Consider the following 19,227-nt stretch of genomic DNA (forward strand, 5'->3'; position numbering starts at 1 on the left):
AGGAATTTCTATAATGGTTTGAAGCTGATTAAGATCTATACCAGGTGACAGGTTTGAGAAGGAATGGTGTTTCCATAATTTAAAAATAATAATGGAGGGCTTTTCTGCTTTAGATGCTAATATGTGTGAGCAGCAAGGTAAAAGATGTCCTAGAAAGTGCTTTTTCTGTAGATGAAGTCTATTGTAAAAAAAAAACGTTTCCCCACATTGCAGGAAAAAGTGAAAGATGGGCACTGAAATACCATTTACATTTATGTATCACCTTTCATTCTGAAAGAGGAACAGTTGATTAGAGATTACCCTGGTTAGAGAAATCCCTTCACCCCAGAAATGCAGTCACCCTCAAGAGAGGGATGTAGCAGGTGTTTAACAGTGTATGGCACAATAGTGTGAGCAGAAACATTCTGCCAGGTTAAACATACTGGAAATTCTATTCAGGCAAGACTGCTGTGTGCAGGCTAAAACTAAGCTTGGGGTTTGAATTAAAGAAAAATTTGATCCAGGTTGTGCTCACATTTTCAGACTGTGACTAAACATGTTAATGCTTAAATGCAGAATCATTGATCTTTCTCTTTTTCTTTACTCACATCCACTTTTTAGTGTGCAGCACATAGATTCTCCCTTGACAAAAGACAAGCTGCCAGACTTTGCCAATGAGAGCAGCACTGAACCAGATCCTAAAAGTGGACCAGTAGAATTCAAGAAGTGATTGGTGACCGTGTCACTGGAAAGGTCATCCACTCACTCCTCTGTGTTTCCTTTCACTTCCTTTTCCCTCCTCTTTCACATCCTATATTATATCTCCTTCTGAAATGGGTTCTTACTCCATTTCATGCAAGGATGGCAGAGATTTATTTTATTGTGTTGAGTCACCTAAATGGGATGTCTGGGTATGTTCCTCATGTTGGGGACTCCCAGTGATGAGACATCATGACAAAGATCTGGCTCCTGATCAGCAGAAACATCACAACAGATGTTTTGAGCATTCATTGTGCTGGATTGCTTAGGACCAAATCTTGCAGACCATGGTCTGTTGTTAAGGCCACCAACGTGAAGTTTTGCTGCTTCTTCTGTAGAGGTAAGGTACAAGATACTTGGAGCAGGATGTGAATTTCAACTGGAACTAACAGATGTCTCTTACAATAAAAGGCATCTGAGATGTTTTAGAATTATTTATGTACATGATCCTGCTTGGTATATTCCAAGCAGTCCCACAAAGTTCTTGCAATATGAAAATTGCAAAGACAGTTGTGTGCTCAGGTGGCCTCTGGCTGCCTGGGACTGCAGGGGGCTGACCTGTCAGGTCAGAGCTGCAGGTGGGCAGCAGGTTTTAGCCACAGACTTCTCTGTTCCAACCACTGAGGGCTGCAGGGACCTGGCACAGTTACTTGCTGCTCCTCCTTTTTATTCACAGTGAAGAGATTACTGTTCTTCCACACTTCCATTGGAGCACTGAAAGACAGCTAACCAGCTGCACCTCTGAGAAGGTCTGTTCTGAAAAGAATTGCATTCTAATGGCAGTGATGTGCTAAACTTGACATTTTTTTTCTCTTATGTAAGCAATTTTCATATCTCCTAAGCTAGTTGCCAGTTCCAACAATGGAAAACTAACTTACACTGATGTCCCAGCTTTGTGGCTCTTCATGTGTGCACACACAGAAATTTTCAGCAAACACCAGTGTTGGAAATCACTTTTAAAAAGCCATATAGGGAATCAATGGTGCAACCAGAACAGACAGAAATCCTGACTTATTTGTTACTTTCCTGGTGTGCTCTTAGCTGATAGATACCTGAAACCTCAATTAACTCATTCCCTATCCTAACTGATGTGTGCTTTCTTCGGGGAGATGCATATTTAGTCTTTCTTAACTCTTTAAAGCTTTAGTACACATCAAATGTAATAAAATTCAAGCTACTATCTATCAGGAAAGAATGAAATGAAATGAAAATTACAGCTAGGACTCAATTTACAGTAATTTGTGATGTTAATGGCTGTGCTTACTATCTTCCAAGATGCTGCCCTTGCTACAAGAAATTGAAACTTTTTTTTTTTTTTTTTGAATTTTAACACTAGAAGGAATAAATCTATCACCTGAAGATAAGGAGTTTTCAAATAGTTCAAGAATATTTATGGTGTTTAAATCCATTTCTGGAAAGGTGGGATGCATGCAGCAAACAGGTGAAAGAAGTGTTAGAGCTTCTTCCCAAAGTTCTTACCTTTCTTTAACTGCAGATGGATGCTTCCTTGCTTTGGCACAGCTCTGACAAATGACCCATAAAATGTCTGTCCATTCACCTTACTCACATCACTCCCTGCTCTGAAAATTATCTCTGGGGAGGGAGAGAGAGGAGGGAAAGGAGTCATAGCTCTTTTCAGCAGCAGACACAGCACTGGTGGTGGTGTGGCTGTCACCATCGCAAGCTGGAGCTAAAGAAAGGGCAAAATTCCTTCTCCCTCCTTCCTGGGAATTCTGGGCCCAATCACAATGATAAAATATCCACTTTACAAAGGAGAGATTTGATGTTTTTCATGACAAATTGTGCAAAAATATGGTTGGCAGCTTAATGCCCTCCCCAGTGGTAATGTCTGGGAGAGATTTCTGTGCTTTCAGTGATGAACTGAGGTCATGAAACTCTTGCCATGCAGTAGCTCTAACCTGAATTGGGGGTGGTAGGTAACCTGCTCTCTTTATTGAATGCTACCTGGTATTTTCTGTTCAGCTAATGGTCAGGAATGTCTGTGACTCTTATAGAAATGCCCTTATTTTTAATTCCTCCCATATAAAACTACAGAAATTCTGTCAGGCTGCATCTCTCATCTGTTCAAATGAGTGGGTTTGGATTGGGCTTTTTTGTTCACAACAGTGCTGCTGCATCTTACAGACTAAAGTGAATTTTTACCCTATCAACACCAAGGAGGCAATTTTGGATTTAATTCAAAATATGAAATATGAGTTTGTGGGAACAGAAGGAGGATAGGAGTTTGGATGCTTTCTTGAGTCCCTCCTGCTCAAGAAACTGTAAAAAACCCACTTGGCAAGGAGGTAAATTACCAAATCTACACAATCTAGTCTGAAAAAAACCTTTGTTGCTACAAGTTACTACTACTTATATGATTTTAATTCTTAAAAAATACACTCTTCAATTTATTTGGCTCTTCCTCATTAACCCAATGATTAATGTTTTCCCAATACTACCAAATCCAATCCATTTGGCCAAAATTTCCATAGATGAATAGAGGACTGAGATCAGGAAAATTATTGTGAAAAACACAGAATACATCTTAATATTGATGGTAATGTTTTATTATTATTGTTATTGGTTTTGCTGTTATCATTATAACTATTATTATTATTGTTGTTGTTGTTATTATTATTATTCTGTGGAATTAGGTCACTATGAACTTGCATGTGTCCTTGCTGTATCAAGGGAGATTCACAATTTATATGTGGGGTATTTGGCAACTGTAAAAGCAGATGAATCCACTTCTGGTTACTTGTTTTATTAGAAGAATTGCTCAAGAGGAGAGGTTATTTCTTTTACTGGTGAGAAACATCAAGCAATAGCAGCTGGTTTATCACTCCCATTGTAAGAGTGATAAACCAACTGTTTATTCTTTACAAGTGCCATTTAACTGTAAATTGTACCTTTTTTTTCTGTGCTATACTCTCAAAGATGTAGGTAAACGTTTAAGGATTATTCAAATGGACAGTTTGATAGGAGCTTTCATTGCAGGTTGTGAAACCATATGGTCAAAGTGGCCAGAACACTTCTAGAACAGTCTCATTAAATGTTGCACAAGCCCACCTGGCATGTGAGAGAATCCTCTTTGTGTGATGGATGCTAACACCTGTAGCATGTGTAGTTTAGTGCTGGTTTACATGGTGGGAGTCCTCCAAGTAGCCTTGACAAACCTCCTCTTTGTAAGGAAAAAAAAAGCCCTATCAGGTCCCATTAGATGTCTTTATTTTTTTTTTTTTTATTTTTTTGACTGAGTAATATCTATTTTGAAAGTTTTCTACTGGTAAGGTGGCAGTTCTTCTTTCCTAAACCTCTAAGAAAACACTAATGGTTTTCTGAATATCTTTGCTGTGTGTTAATACCTAACACATTTCAGTAGTTGCCTCAGTGCCCATGCACAGCAGATGTTGATGGGGACCAGAGACACAGAATTCTTGCAAAATAAGAGTTATCAACAGTGAGCTGCTCATGCTGCAGAGGAAGAAAAAAATAAATTATTTTTATTAGTTATAAAGTTATTTTCCTATTCCCAGATTAACAATCTGTCATTTCCAAAGGATACAGCAGTCAGACCAAGTGTCCAGTGTGTCACCTTGGAATATCAGTCTGCTCTAAGGCAACTCACAGGTGGAGGGAAGATCCTTTGTGACCTCCCTAAGCAGCTGGTAATAATTGCTTAGTACATGCTGTAGGTACACTGAAGAGCATGCAAATAATTCTCCACCATCAGCAAAGAGTGACTGAGATGTACCTGAAAATGCAGTGAGTCCTTGATGATGACCTGCAGAAGGCACTGCTGCTGCCTGGGGTCCTGCTTTGGCTGAGTTGAATTTTACCTCTAGTTGAAAGATCTGAATTTTCAGTGCAGCTGTGATGTGCAGGGAGCCAGCACAGAGGATCCTGAAGCGTTCTGTGACCCCACAAAGCAGAACCACCACTGACTTGCAGAACATGTGCTTGCTTCTTTTCTGGACCAAATAAAATCATTTTTATGGTTGTACAGCACTTACCAGGTGTCAGCCTCAAACTGAAGGAGCCTTATCAAGCTCACACCTAGCAAGGAAGGCATAGAAATGGTAGGAAGAACATGTGGATGGCCTGAGTGCAATCAGCTGTCATACTCGGAACTGTCCTTTCATCTTTGGCGTTCTGAAGGTGGGAATTGCTGTCAGCAAAGATGGAAAATGTACTAAACCTCCAGTTTAGTTTAGTTTAGAGTGTAGCAAATTGAGTGACCTTTAATTTGGGAGGAAGGGAATGAGAGAAGGCTCACAGTCTTCTTTTTTAGTGTGCATGGATAGTATTGCACTGCTGGAGCTGTGGATCAGCTCTAGAGAAATATGGGAGAGTTCGCTGTGGGCAGGATCTGCCACTAAACTTTGGCCTAGGATCAGTGCACATTTGTAACCTGCAATCACATCCTCAGCAGGGCATTAGACACGTTTGCTTTCATGATGCACTGCCTTTCTGGGGCAATATAGCATTTCTCAGCTGTGTGATTTTGTCTCTAAGGCAGCTAAAACTGGAGGTTTACACAGTGGTTCTGCAGAGGGGAGTAAATCAAAGAGGGAGAAGGAAAACTCAGGATTTCTCTGGCAGCTTGATGAAAAGCATGGTAAGACTAAAACTAAACTTAAGAATATCTCACTGCCTGGCTTGTTTTACAGGCACTGGGAAATATAACCTCTTTCTCCATTTTGCTTAGTTTAGGTTTTCCTGGCAGTTCCCTCATTGACCAAAATGTTGTTCCCCTTTGTTTTGTATCACAGAAGCACCCCTTCCATGTAGGCAGTAAAATAAAGAGCAATTTTTACATCTCACAGCATGGAATTCTTATTGAAACAATATTTTTAGTTAAATTTCACTTTGACTGACTCTGCAAATATATTAAGTCTCCAAAATCAGATGTCCATCTTACCAGTATTTTATGGAGAATCTTGAGGGATCTCGGTAGAGTTCAGGATGGAATTGGCCTCTTTCTTTTACCTAATAATAATTGATTTAGTGGTATTCCCTCTGACCTCAAGATAGGAGTCTACATTTCTTGAAGGATTCTGGCTGGCTTTCTAAATACCTGCTCCAATGAGAATGGAGCCCTGTTACCTAGGTCCTGTCTCCAGCAGAGCACAGGGTGGGACATGGGATGAGCAATCCCCCACAGGTCAGCCCTGGATCCAGCTGGGGGCCCAGCAGGAGAGGGGTGGGCAGCTGCAGAGCACCTGGAGCACACTGCAAAACTGCTGCAATACAGCCTGCCCCAAAGGCACAGGAAGGTGGCTTTGACACAAAATGTTGCTAGTCTTTCATTTTTGTAGCACATCTTTTGTCTGTTTTCTGAGGGCAAATGGAACAAAATATGTAAGGTTGGTGGGGACCCAGTCTATCTTTACAACTTAAATGAGGGATCACGGTTTTTTGCTCTTTTATTTTTTTCCAAGAAAGATATTTCAAAATAGTGACCCAGACTTACAGAGTGGAGAAATTAAAACTAAACATGCAAGAAGCATCACACCCACTACCCAAGCTGCTGCCAGTCAAGAGGAATGTGTTGCTTCACACACCTGCAGAGAGGGCAGGAGCCCTTGGGAAGTGCAGAGATCCCCCAGCAAGTTCCTCACTGCTACCACCAGGACACCAGAGGGGTGGCTGGGAGAGCCCTCAGGGACTCCAGGCAGCCAGCATTGACTTAGATTTTATGGCAGATGTTTTGTGGCATGGCTTAGCAGAGATAAGCCCAGGGTTGGTGGAGTGCAAAGCTGTCTGTAGGCATTGAGCTGCAGCTCAGGACATGCCTGGTTTGGGATCTTCCAGGATCTGTAAGTTTGTGGTACTTAAGAATTGGACTCAATGATTCTTGTGGTCCCTTCCAGCTCAGAACATCCTGTGATGCTGTTGGGAACAGCAGTAATGCTCAGTAAGACACACCCCTGGCTTTGATGATACCTCCCTTCTGAAAACATTGGTCTCAAACCATCTGCCAAAGCTTCCAGCTGGGGGAAGGTCTGGCAGGCAGGAACAGGGGAGGAGAAGCACTGCAATCCCAGATCCATCAGCAAGCAGTTAAGGTCCAAGGAGAGTACTTCAAAATCCAAGGTGAAAAAACATTGCTGTGCTGTATTACATGACTAATAAAGCAGGCAAACATCATCAAACAGCCACAATACATTTATAGGCTTAATTTTGAGTTTTGTAAAGTGGATTAAAGACATTTTATTCATTAAGGAGATAAAAACACTTTTTCTGGAACTCAAGTGTTTTATTAAAAAGTTTGAGTTTTATAGGTGGTAAAAGAACCATAAACAGAGCAATGAAATGGTGAGAGAAAAAAAAATCAGTTGTGTAAACTGCTTTAAAAAGAGCAAGGGCATTTCTTTTGTTAAATCCTTTTTAATGGATTAATGCATTATTAAAAAAAAAGACAGATTATGTACATGGATGGGAAAAAACCCATGAGCCTTTGAGTTCTCTCTTGTCTTTCTCTCCTGCTTACTGCAATTTGTCTCCCAGTAGTATTTAGAGGGCATAAGACTGAGGCCTCTGTGAGCACTGTAAAGAAGCTCTCCTGAACTGGAGAAGCATCACTTGGATGAAAAACTTGATGGAAATGTCAAAGTGAGGTAGGGGGAAAGGGAAATAGGGGCTTGTGTTTAAAATGGGCATGATGGTTACAAGAAAGACTAATGTTTTGTTTTGATGGCTAGTATCAAAGGGCAGGGCTACTGGGAATAATCTTGTTGTCTTATTATTTACTCCATTTTCATGTCATGTTTTCTCTCTTCTCCTGTTTCCTCCACTATATCCCTCTCTTGCTCTGCAGTTTTTCTTTCCCTGGCTCACTGTCCTTCCCTCCTCTCTCTGGTTTCCTGTCTGTAGCACTCCCTTCATGTTCCCTTCCAAAGCCTTTTTCTATTCTACTGTCTCCTCACCATCCTCCCTCTCCATGGCACAGGAGCTCTTCTCTTTAGAACTATTTGCCAGTTTTGGAAAAGGCTTATAAAATAAATGACATTTATAACCTGAGCACATGAGTAATTTGCTAAAGGTCTCAATTACCTGCCAAAACAGAAAGCTAATCAGGAAGATTCACTAGGAATTAATTGTGTTGGGAAACCTGGGAAATTTTTTCACATTTTCTGCACCTGATTGGACCTTCCAAATGAACTACTAGGTGTCTTTTCAGAAGGTACAGGAAACTGTAGTTTCAAAGAGATTAGTGTTAGAGGCAAGGTACCTGTTTTGTTTGTTTTTAAGGAGGGCAAAGAGGTATGTGCCTACAGCTGAGTTACTGCTTTGAGAAGCCTCAGTTGCAAAAGTTGCAGAACTGTCTGTAACATGTTTTGCAGCAGAGTTAGGCCATGCACAGTTTTCTGACAGCACACCCATGGGTTCTGCCATACCAAGATATCCTTCCCTGTGAGCAGGATCTCTGAGCAGCCACCTTGCTTAGAAGCTGCTGGGGAACAGAGCAGAAAAGATGCAGATCCAAAATGACTTTTTAGGGCTCGCCTCAACCCATGAGCCCTGCAAGCCTGGATCTGACAATCCTGAGAAAAGATAGCTCTGTAATTACTTTCCAGCAACCCTTCTTGGTGAAGGATTTCATCCTCATTTCAGTGCTGAAACTGTTTCCTTTCACATGCATGTTAAAAATAGATGGAAGCCAGGATATTGAGCAGGTGCCCTTGAAAAGCAATTTTTAAATTTTTAACAGGATAGTATTATTAATCATCAAGAAAGAGAGGATGGGCATGAGATTTCTGGAGTATTTTCCTGCTCTATAGCACAGGCTCTTTCTGAACAAATCACTGAATCTCCTAGTTCCTCTATGACCATCCTTCAAAATGGAAATGGAGCATTCCCTTTTCCATCTCGCGTACTTATGCTGTAAACTTGTTGGAAAATAGTCTGGCTGTTGTCACACCCTTGTTGTTTACTTTTGTACTGCAAAGGGAAACTGTTAGAATAAGGAAAAGCAAACCATCTGAATATTATTCCTTTTTTGCTTCACTTTTAATCTTCATGTTAAAATGGTCTCAAGCCTTCCCCCTGAAGTCTTTGAATTTAAAATAAGAGCACAGGCTCTCTCAGCTCTCTCCTGTAAGGAGGAAAGACTCTGGTCCCTATGTAACATGGAATTAAACCACAAACATGAATGTTGTTCATCCTGCTGCTTTTGCAAAGGTTTATTTTTGCTATTTTTTGCAATTATTCCCAGGGATCTTCTATTGCAGGTCACAAGCATATGCCAGTTCAATGGTCCTTCAGTTTATTTTTGTCTTCCTGCAAGGTAACCATTCATCCATGGAGTAATTCCTTTAAATGAGGCATTTTATTCCAAATTGCCAGTTAATACCTGCAGGGTCAGCTTCCCTCCCGATCAGCTCTGAAAATCAGGGGAAGCTTCAAAAGCTGTTGAAAAGTTTTGCTTGCAGAAATTATGAAGGATTTCTGAAACACGGAGCAAAATTAGTAGGACAGGCTCTGAACCTTCAGACAAAATGCAAAACTGTAGGGGAAAAAAAAAAAAGCCAAGTGTCAAATTAACTCTGTGTCCCTGTCTCTCAGGTTTAGGGGGCCTGGGTTTGGATTTGAATGATTCTGTAAGTAAAAATGAGGCTGGAGTCTCACTTCACTGCACTTGCTCCCTGATGTAGGCTGAGCAGTGTTATGCTCTTCTGTGCTTCTTCCTCCTGAACTGATTCTCTCCTTGTTACCTGTGGTACCATAAACTGAATGACCATCCTGCTTCTAACTTTGTGTGTTTATGTAAAGGCAACTACTGCAGTCTCCAGTTAAACTTAAAGAGAACAAGGCAAGGGTCTGTCAAATTATCTCTGTGGAAGGGTACTTTTTTAAAAAAAAAAAACAAACTAAGCCAGACATTCAGATCACCACCCAAGCAGGCTTCCATATCAAAGTACCTATGGAATTTGAGGAGAAACTACACCCTGCATATTTACATGGCTTTGTCTTATTAGTAAATACTAATGGATCCCAAATGCACAAAAAAAATCTCAACTTGAAAAATCATGCAGGTCTTCTGTTATATCTTCCACTGGAGTAGGAACTGAATTCATAGGTTTCCCTGAAAATTAGAATGTGTGTCATTAGAGCCAAGTGTGATAATTCTTCTAAATGGTGGTGGCTGTCCCTGTGCAGTATTGAAGGAGAAGAAAAGCATATGGACCCAAGCCAAGTACAAATCAACTAGCTAAATCCACGTCCTGTAGCTCTGTTGGATCTATTGGCTTCTGTAACCGCAAATTGGAGGGAAAGCTTTGAACTTTATTGGAGGTATTTTCAAGGTTTGCAGTCCCATGGAAAACCTGTGTGTCCATTCCCCCTTCTATATCCCACTCTGTACAGCCTCTTTCACCTGCCAGCAGATGCAGTTTAGCAGTCAGCTAAATTAAAGAACTAATACAGAGAAGAATTAAAGAAGAAAAACAACACCTGTAATTAAAAAGGCTGCAAGTTACCAACCAGCGCTGTATAATTTAAAATGTCAATAATTGTAATTGTTCTCTAGTTATTCATTCATGGCTTGTTCCTTTTAGCTTTATTATAAAAGGAAAAATATGGCTACCTGTTGATAATTATGGCATAGTCTAAAGACTTTCTACACCATTAGGTGGAGGGGATTTAAAGCTGTTTATAATTTCTTACAAATAGTACAAACCATGTCAGAATGCTGTTCCATTTATTGGACTCAACCTTTAAGCAATCTGTCCATAATTGCACTAGAAAATGTTCAGAGCAATTTGTCAGGCACCTATGTGGACAGTAAGTATCCTGAATAACATATGATTGTTGTACTCTGAGCACCAATAATAAGCAGAGCACTGAATGTTCCTGCTTTTAAAGCAAAATGTAATTGTTTCTGGAATACTTCCATTTGAAAAAACATCTGAGTGTTTTCACTGATTATAAATTATTATTATTGTGTTTTGACTTTGGAATGATGCAATTATATAACACAACTATGAGGAAGAAATGGGTTAAGGGGAACTGCAATTACACACAAAATTGGAAAAAAAATCCCATAATATGTTTTCTGTCAGCCCAATTAATTTAGCTGCAGTTGTACAAATTCTGCTTTCTAAGATGGCATTTAGGCTTAGGATGGTTAAGAGCTGATTGCAGTTGTGCTTAGGTTTTGCACAACACAGAAGCGCTGCTTAACCCATCCAAACTTTCACAGAGATTTCAGCAGGTTCTGGCTTTCATTTCCTCCTTTTCTCCTCTACAAATATAACTTCAGTTACAGTACCTGTGCAGATGATTGAGACTGACCATTGTGATATATATGATTCAATCAGTCCAAGTCAAAATCTAATATCCTTTGTTGTGTGTCTTCTCCAGCAACTCTACACCTGATGATGGCTAAAAGAGAATTCTTAATTGCCCTCTTTTAAGCCTTCCTTAGTACTCTGTTTTACTGTGAAAAATAGCACCATCCTGCCTTCTATTTAAGCTTTAATAAGACATAATTTGCTATTGGATACTTCTAGAACATGTAGATATTTAATTCTGCAAGATCCTAAAGAGACGGCCTACTGTGTGCATCCTAATAACTGACGTGCTTCCTTGTAAGTTCTTCCCTTCCCTTTGTATTTTTGTTTGCTACAGTGCTATTTTCTTTGTTCTTAATAAATACATTATTCCCCAAACTGCTGCTGCAAAGCTTTTCTGTAGAGTCCATCAGCTGAGTATGTTATATTCCCCTTTGCATCCTGATTCCATCTTCCCTAGGCTGTAATTCCTGTGTGGCTTTCAGAGATCCTCTCTGTACTCATCCAGTGCTTAAAGTCCAGTTCCTGCTTCAGAATAATCATTAGTCCACATACTAGTTTTCTAAGCAAGTATATTCATACCTTCTGCCACCCACAGGCCTTGGTAGAACATCCCTCATAAGCTTCTGCTGATTTACCTCCTTATTTGCTTTCAGGTGATTCTTTCAAGCCAGTGACTGTGTGTTGGCAATGGCAAGATCCATTTTCACCTGGGGGCAAGCTACACATTTACCTCTGGAGGAGGCATGAGAGCAGGCAGCTCCCATGGTTCAGCTAATGTGCTGGAAATCTCCCCAGCAGCTTTTCTCACAGTAACTTGCTCATAAGCCACACCACCAAGCTTCACCTGTCAGCCTCGCATTTGCTTTGAGCAAAGGCTGATTTCTCCCCCAGCTCACACACTGCAGCAGAATATTTAAACTGAAAGGAGCTTTCTGTGCAGTTAATTGTTTTGCCATAATGATTCTTTTCAATTTTTATCATAATTTTTTTTTCTCCAAATAAAACCTTAAAGGGAAAGGTACAAAGTAAGCCCAAACGCTTTCAATTGCTGAAGCAAGGAGTCTGCTGTGAAGCTTCTACTTAACAAAGTGGAAAATAAGAAAGCATGTTTTATTCCATCATTTATTAAAATTAAGGGAATGAGGGCCTCATTTGCTTAAAAATTGTCTATTAGTATTCACCTGATGGCAAGCAGCCTTAATCTCACACCATTAAAGAAAACAGAAGCTCATTAAATAGTAATTCTTTTTAATAGTGACAGGAGCTTGGGTTTGAGCAGCACTGCTCTAAGTTCCCATGTAAATTGTTCATGATGATCACCAATAAGAGAATTTTTTGTACCTCCCCCCACTCCCAAGAGCTTTCATTCCATATGTAATCACTTATGAATGCCAGAAGGGAAAGAGCCTTGCATCAAGGGAAAAATCTTTCACTGTCAGACTTCTGATGTTACAAAACAGGAAAGAAGCCATTGGATATAAAGCAGGGGAAGCAATTCCTGAACTAGAGAGAAGTGTTCTGAGAGGCACGAGAGCTTTGGGGGTCAGTGAGAGTTCTTAGCTTTTGCCCAGTATTGCTGTGGCTTTGAAACAACAGGAGGCATGTTGAATTTTTCTGCTTTGACAGCTGCTGTTTGACCTCTCATTACCAGACACATCAAGCCAACATCCTGTTGATGAGCTCCCTCTGACCATTGCTGTGCTTTCCCTCCCTCCACAGGATTTAGTCATTAATGCCACCTTGTTGCTCTGTGGGCCTGTTGTCAGCAGTACTCGACTATCCACGTAATAAAGCCTTACAGGACAGGGTGCTCTTATGCTCATTTTAGATCCATAGCTGAAATTCCCATTCCACTCTGAATGTTATGAAATGTCCTTTGCTCTCATTGCAGTCCTCAGTAGTTCCAGTGCTTTGCATGACACAAATCACTACCTTCACTTCATGCAGCTGAGCTGCTCGTGGCTCTTCTGATGAACAGCTTCAGGCCATGTGGCCTCATTCCTAATTTGACATTATTCTGTTCTCTCCTGCACCATTTCCTGTGCTAGGGATGTCTCTGGGCCAGGCATTGTTTGTTTTGGGTATGTGTGTGGGAAGATTGCTTAGTGCTGCTCCTTAGACATGCTTAATTCAATTACTGCCAGATTTTCTAGGCCTCTCGACATTGCTATATATAGCTCTTTAGCAATAATATAATCAATTATTTTAATTTCAATTTATGCTTGCAATAATTACATGATCCTTTACTTCAAGGGGACAGAGATCTCACTTTCCACAATTATATGACCATGGTTTGTCCTCAGAGGCCTAAGTTTTATTTAGCATCAAATGGAATCATTGCTAATACTCATCAAATAGCCATTATCCTATGGGAATGCTTCTGTGGATCCTTGCTGTCTGAGGACACAGCTTCTGTGAGAATTTATTACAGGTTTCCATCACTGGTCTGGCTGTCAGTGGATGGGAACACTCTCACACTCTGTGGAGGCAGTTTTTTTCTCCCTGCTGCCAGTCCCAGCATGGGCACTGTGCTTAATATGTGTTTTTATTATTATGTGTTTTTATTATTATGTGTTTATTCTGTGACAGACAGAGCTGCTTGACTCACATACACACACCACATCATCCTGCCCAGACCACTTGAAGGGCTGGCCAGGGAGGGCTGGGGAAGGTCCTGGGGGATTGATTATGTATGTGCTTATTTGCTTCACAGATCCTCAGAAACCAATCCACTTCCAGGGAACTGAGATCTCGTGTCAGCACACCAAAAGCAGGAGCTGAATTCGGGCTGTGCTTGCCAGATGAGACAGCTGGCTGAGAAAGGTTTGTGAGAAGCTTGGAAGAAGGTTAGCATGACATCCTCTCAATGGCCTTGTTAGCTCTTTGCACTTCACTCTCTGCTGCAAATAGGTTTTTGCAGTTAGGATTTGCATCAGCATTCCTGCTTCCGCTGTGTTATTGCCTACTACAGTTGCTTTGGGTGACAAAATCTTCCTCTGTTCAGCACTTGCTCTTACAAGAGGGAGATTAGTCCCCCGTAGTGTGCAGCAGCAAATACTGTGGCCTGGTGCAATGTACACATTTTCACTCAGTGTGCCATTAATGTTCCTGTACTGCACAACCCTGGGTTTGTTATAACCCCCCATGCTGTGGGCACTCCTTTCTGTGACTCTACCAAGCCAGTGGGCTTTTGTTTGGTGAGGGGTTTGGTTTTTTTTCCAGCGGTCATAGGGTTTTTTGGGATGAAGTGAAGATTTTGGTTCCTTTCTTTCTGCCACCAAGTTTTTTAACTATCTCCAAAAGTTTGGATGTTCACTGCTTTTTCTTTTGTTTGCTGCTTTGCAATTGGAAAATGGGAATCTGCCCACAGGTAAAGCAGCTCAGAAAATTAATGTTACATCACATTTTCTCTGCACAGAGCACAGTAAGTAAAATGTTACCCATAGAGGGTTAAAACCTGCTGGAAGAAAAGGTTTTAACCCTCAGATCAGAGAAGCAGTGCAATATTCATTCTGCCCTGGCTGCCCTCCTGCCTACAATGTGCTATTTCACTGAAGCAAGCACCTGTCAATACTTAACACAGAGCAGCTTTTTGGTGCAACTGAACTGAGGTGAAAAATTAAAAATAATTTCAGTTACATCTACTCTCTTGGGGAAAATATGAAGAGTGGATTTACTGGGACAAAAAATAAAGGAGCTGGATCTCTTCCCTTCTATTCCTTGTCATTCCTTATCCCCTGGACTTCATAGTCATAATGGTAGTTTTGATAATAGTCTTTTCTGGATACCAAAACCAAATTCTTCTTGTTACAAAAACACATGTAATTTTTATGGCTGATTAAAAATGGGGAAATACAAAAACAAGCACAAACATAAATACAGCAAAAGCAGTAGTATCTTCTTTCACAGCGCCCCATAGAAAGGAATTAAATGTATCCAGGATGTAGATGAGGGTTTTCTTTTGTACTTTAATCTCATTGGATAAATCTGCTACTTTGGTTTGGTCAGATGCAAAATTTTGAAAGATCTGACTGGAAAAAAAACATTGGTTTGGACAAAAATCTAAACTTTTTGTAGAATTTGCAATAAAATGAGAAAAGGTAATCAAAGTCTTGCCTTTCATCCAAAAGTGGTTCCAACAGATGATGTTGAACAAATCCTTTTTCAGCTGCCTGGAGCCAGTGATGATCATAATCACAAAGGGAATAAGAACATGAAAGAATAATCACAGCATCATAAAATTGCTTTTGGAGAGATTTTTGCTGAATTCCTACTAATTTGAATGAGAACCACAGCCTTGGTTTGTGATACAAATGTAACCACAGCATAACTCTCATTGCTAACCCCTTTCTTCTGAGCAAGCAGAGGATGCTGTTGTGTCCCCTTACAAGTCCTTTCTTTAAGATTTAAGCAAAATGTCAAGTTAAAACTTGCCAGTTTGGGGGTGGTGACTCCACAATCCTCATGTAATCACTAAATGCAAACTTAGAGCTGCTGCACTCTGGCTTAGCCTGTCTGCACTGAGGCATGTTGTTTTATAATTCCATAGGGTTCATCTTAAGGTGCAATAAAAGCATGCATTTTACAAGCATGGCATCAGATCTTTCACGTGGTCATGGTTTACATTATTTCTGCAGAAATACGTGATATGCTGTGATCTGCAAATCACTGTACACGTCCATTAAATATTGCATGAACACCAACACCATGGGGAACATAAAATATTGAATCTGAGCAAATGGGTAGCTCGGTGTAGGGGAGTGCAGAGATTTTCACCTCTAGGCCACCAGTCAAAAAAACAGTTTGGGTTTGTGCCAACACCCCACCAGATATAACTTGGCAGGTGTTCACTGGCTGAAATTATTTATGTCCTCCAGCTTCTGTTGAGAAAAGGGTTGTATCACACAAGCCATGGTTGTTTGTGGCACCCATGAGACAGATCATCGTTTCCATAGAACAGCTAAGGTTTAAAAATACCTGGATTCTGTGAACTTTCCATGCACCTAGGACAGGATCAGAGTCTTAAGCCTTGAATATTGCACAGGGGTTTTTTATTCTCTCTGCAGAAAGAAGCAGTCCTCCTTCTCCAGGAAGGCTGGGCTGGCACATCCTGCAGAGTATGAGGCAGTGGTGTGACTGCACAGCCTCCCCCCCAGCCCTTTTCTCTGCTGGCCAGCTGATCTTTCACCAGGACAGCACAAACCACCCGGGCTGTCTGCTCAGGGCCTCCCACTGGGGAAGTGTTTCTGCACCAATCTCACTCCTGATGCTTCCTTGCTCTTCTCCCACCCCCTTGCTTTAGGCTCTGTAGCTGCTCCTGCCTGTGAGGCTGTGATCACTGATGTGTTTGTTAAGCTCAGGAGACATAAAGCAGATGTTCTTAGGACCTTGACTTGAATGAAGAGACTATTTCCATGATAGCAGCTCCCAGTTGGACCCATTGCTGTTTCTTCGTCATTTTCCTGGTCTACAGATTCCTTACTCTTCAGCACAAAAGCACAAGTTCTTCTCTGACAGATGCTATCTTTTCTGACTTCATAAGAGGATCTACTTGAATCTTTGCTATGAATATACCCTTATCTCTCTCTTCTTCTGTCTGAAAGAACGTGTCTGGTCTATTGTGGTTCTTCCGTGGGTGCCATTTTGTAACAAACAAAACTCTCTTTTCTCCAAATCTCAGCTACAGTAACAAGGATAGGTGTGATCTGTCTTTATTGTGGCTTCATAAAGCTTCTTCTGTAGGCTGAAATGGGAAGGCTGAAGGTATCTAATAGAATAAAATGCTGTGATCTACAAAACCCCTGTATTTTGGAGAATACAAAAGTCTGTGCTAATTGGTCTCCTACCTGATAATGAGGAAGCTGAAGGTGCAACCACCACTAGCAAGAACAGGTGCTTCTCTGAGGACCTTAGTGTAGCAGAAGTACATAGAATTTGGTGTCCCTAAGACACTAATAGGACTGGTTTCTAAAAATCCCTAAGAAATCAGTGTGAGGGCTCTTGATCCATGCAATGGAGCAAGATTGGAAGCAAAATGATATTATTCTCTGGGTAGGAAAAAACTTTTGCCTTCCAGCTTCTCCTGACTCTTGGTAAGTGACAAGGAAAAGCAATGTGCAATGTCTTGCCACCCTCAGAGACAGACAGAGACTGAAGGGAGGGTTTGGTGGCATCACAGATGTGGTGAAAATACAGGAGAAAGCGCCCTTAAACAGCTGAATAAGAGCATTGCACTAATTATTCGTGCACTGCTTGTGTGAATCCACCCCTTGCAAACCTAGGAGAAGTAACTGCACATGGAAAAGCCATGAAGGAAAGGAAAAGCCCATCAGAGACAGGTGATGAGTGGATTTGGCTAGCCCAGCAGCCTGGGTTTTGCAGGAAACTAAAACTCATCATCAAAACAGCTGGCTTATTTACTCTGCCATGCTCGTAAGCAAGGGAGGCTGTTCCAAGGCATGGCTGCAAAACTGCTTTTTTAGAAACTGCAAAACTGCCACACCTGTGCTTTGTGTCTATTTAGTGGCTAAAAGTCACATTTGTTTAATGACTGGGGGGAGAGCTGGGGGAGATAATGGCAAACCCAGGCTTGATTTCTCTCTTTCAAGTGAGGCTGGGCAGGCAGAAATGGACACCTCTGCTGGTGACTGTAGCACAGATCCGCAGTGGCACAAAGCAGTTTGGCATCCAGCACATCCACTGCTTGCCTGAATTTACAAGCAAATGAAATCTGTAAGAGCACTACAAGGAATTCTGAGTGGATCCCATCCCTCTGCTGTAAGGTCATTATGCAGCACAAAATTAGGCAGCCTCAGCTAACAGCTGATGTCTCCAGCACACATGAGCCCCAAATATAGCAGAGGCTGGAGGAAAATCCCCTGTTATTTTCTAGATTGTCTGTGGGAGTAAAACAACAACAACAACAACAACAAGGTAATAAAATGTACAACTCGGAATTGGCTTGCAAATGTAGTTTGTCAGTGCAGTACAGAAGCCCCTACTGAAAATTAATGTGCTCCTCCTGCAACACACTCTCCTTAAGGTGTGAAGTCCAACATCATGGATTTCTCTGCAAGATCAGGAGTAGAAATTACAAACTCTAGGCAGTAATTCAAATTGATTATCACATTCTTGCCGCTTCAGCATCTTGGTTTTGACACCAGTGTTGCTGCTGAGAGGCAGCAGATGCCCAGGCCCTGGCATCAGATCTCTGTGGAGGAGGAACTGGGCCATATCCCAAGTGGGCATTTTCATTTTCCTTGTTTTAATTAAAGGAACTCACCTGTGCTAAAATGAGCTGGTCAGAGAGCACCCTGGGAAGCCTGGGGAAGGTGGAGGAAGCAAAAGCTGCCTCCCCTTTGCAGGACTGAAAGCAGCAGCACTGGGGCTTCAGCCTCCCCTTTGCTCCGTGCAGCACGCTCATCCTGAGAGGCACTCATGGAAAAGCTCTTTTCAGAGCCCAAACCACCAGAACCTGTCTTCCCAAAAGATGTGGAGTTGCTTCAGTGCTATGGAAGATATGAAACCAGTATGTGTGCAGTTGTGCTGTTTCTTAGTATTCCACTGAAACAAATCGCTTTTAATATGGAAAATAATGGACAAACTCTCCTTTTTAAGGCAATTGATTATTTTAAGTGTGTAAAGGAAAATGTGTCTCCCCTTCTTCCACTAAAACTCAATTACACCTGAAAGCAGAGAGAGTCTCAATTTGCTTCCTGCATCCCAAAAATGTTTTGAATTTTTCTGTTTGTTTTGTTGGGGAAGGAATTGTCTGGCTTCTCTTTTCACTGATGTTTTATTTATTAATTTATTTGCTTTATTTATTTATTTTATTTATTGTACTCTGGGAGTGTTGAAGTTCACTTGAGGCTATGGGGTCTGAGAATATTCATTGTGTCTCTTTTTGAATAATAGATGCATTTTTTTTCAAATGAAAATCACATGGAAAATGCACTAATATTTCATATTGAAAAACACCTCCAAACTTCATTCATCCTGAAACATAATATTTCTTTCTGTAATTTTGTGGTGTTTATTTTATTTCAAATAAAATTGATAAAATTTTGAAGAAGTTACAAATCAGAAATTCAGTAGGTTTCATTTTGAAAATACCTATTTTTTTTCACTATGTTTTCTGATAATGTAAAATGTATTTTTTTTCACCAAAGAAATGTTCAGAAGAACTATTTTA

This window comes from Cyanistes caeruleus, chromosome 8, assembly GCF_971803275.1.
Source record: "Cyanistes caeruleus chromosome 8, bCyaCae1.hap1.1, whole genome shotgun sequence".
Classification (NCBI taxonomy): domain Eukaryota; kingdom Metazoa; phylum Chordata; class Aves; order Passeriformes; family Paridae; genus Cyanistes; species Cyanistes caeruleus.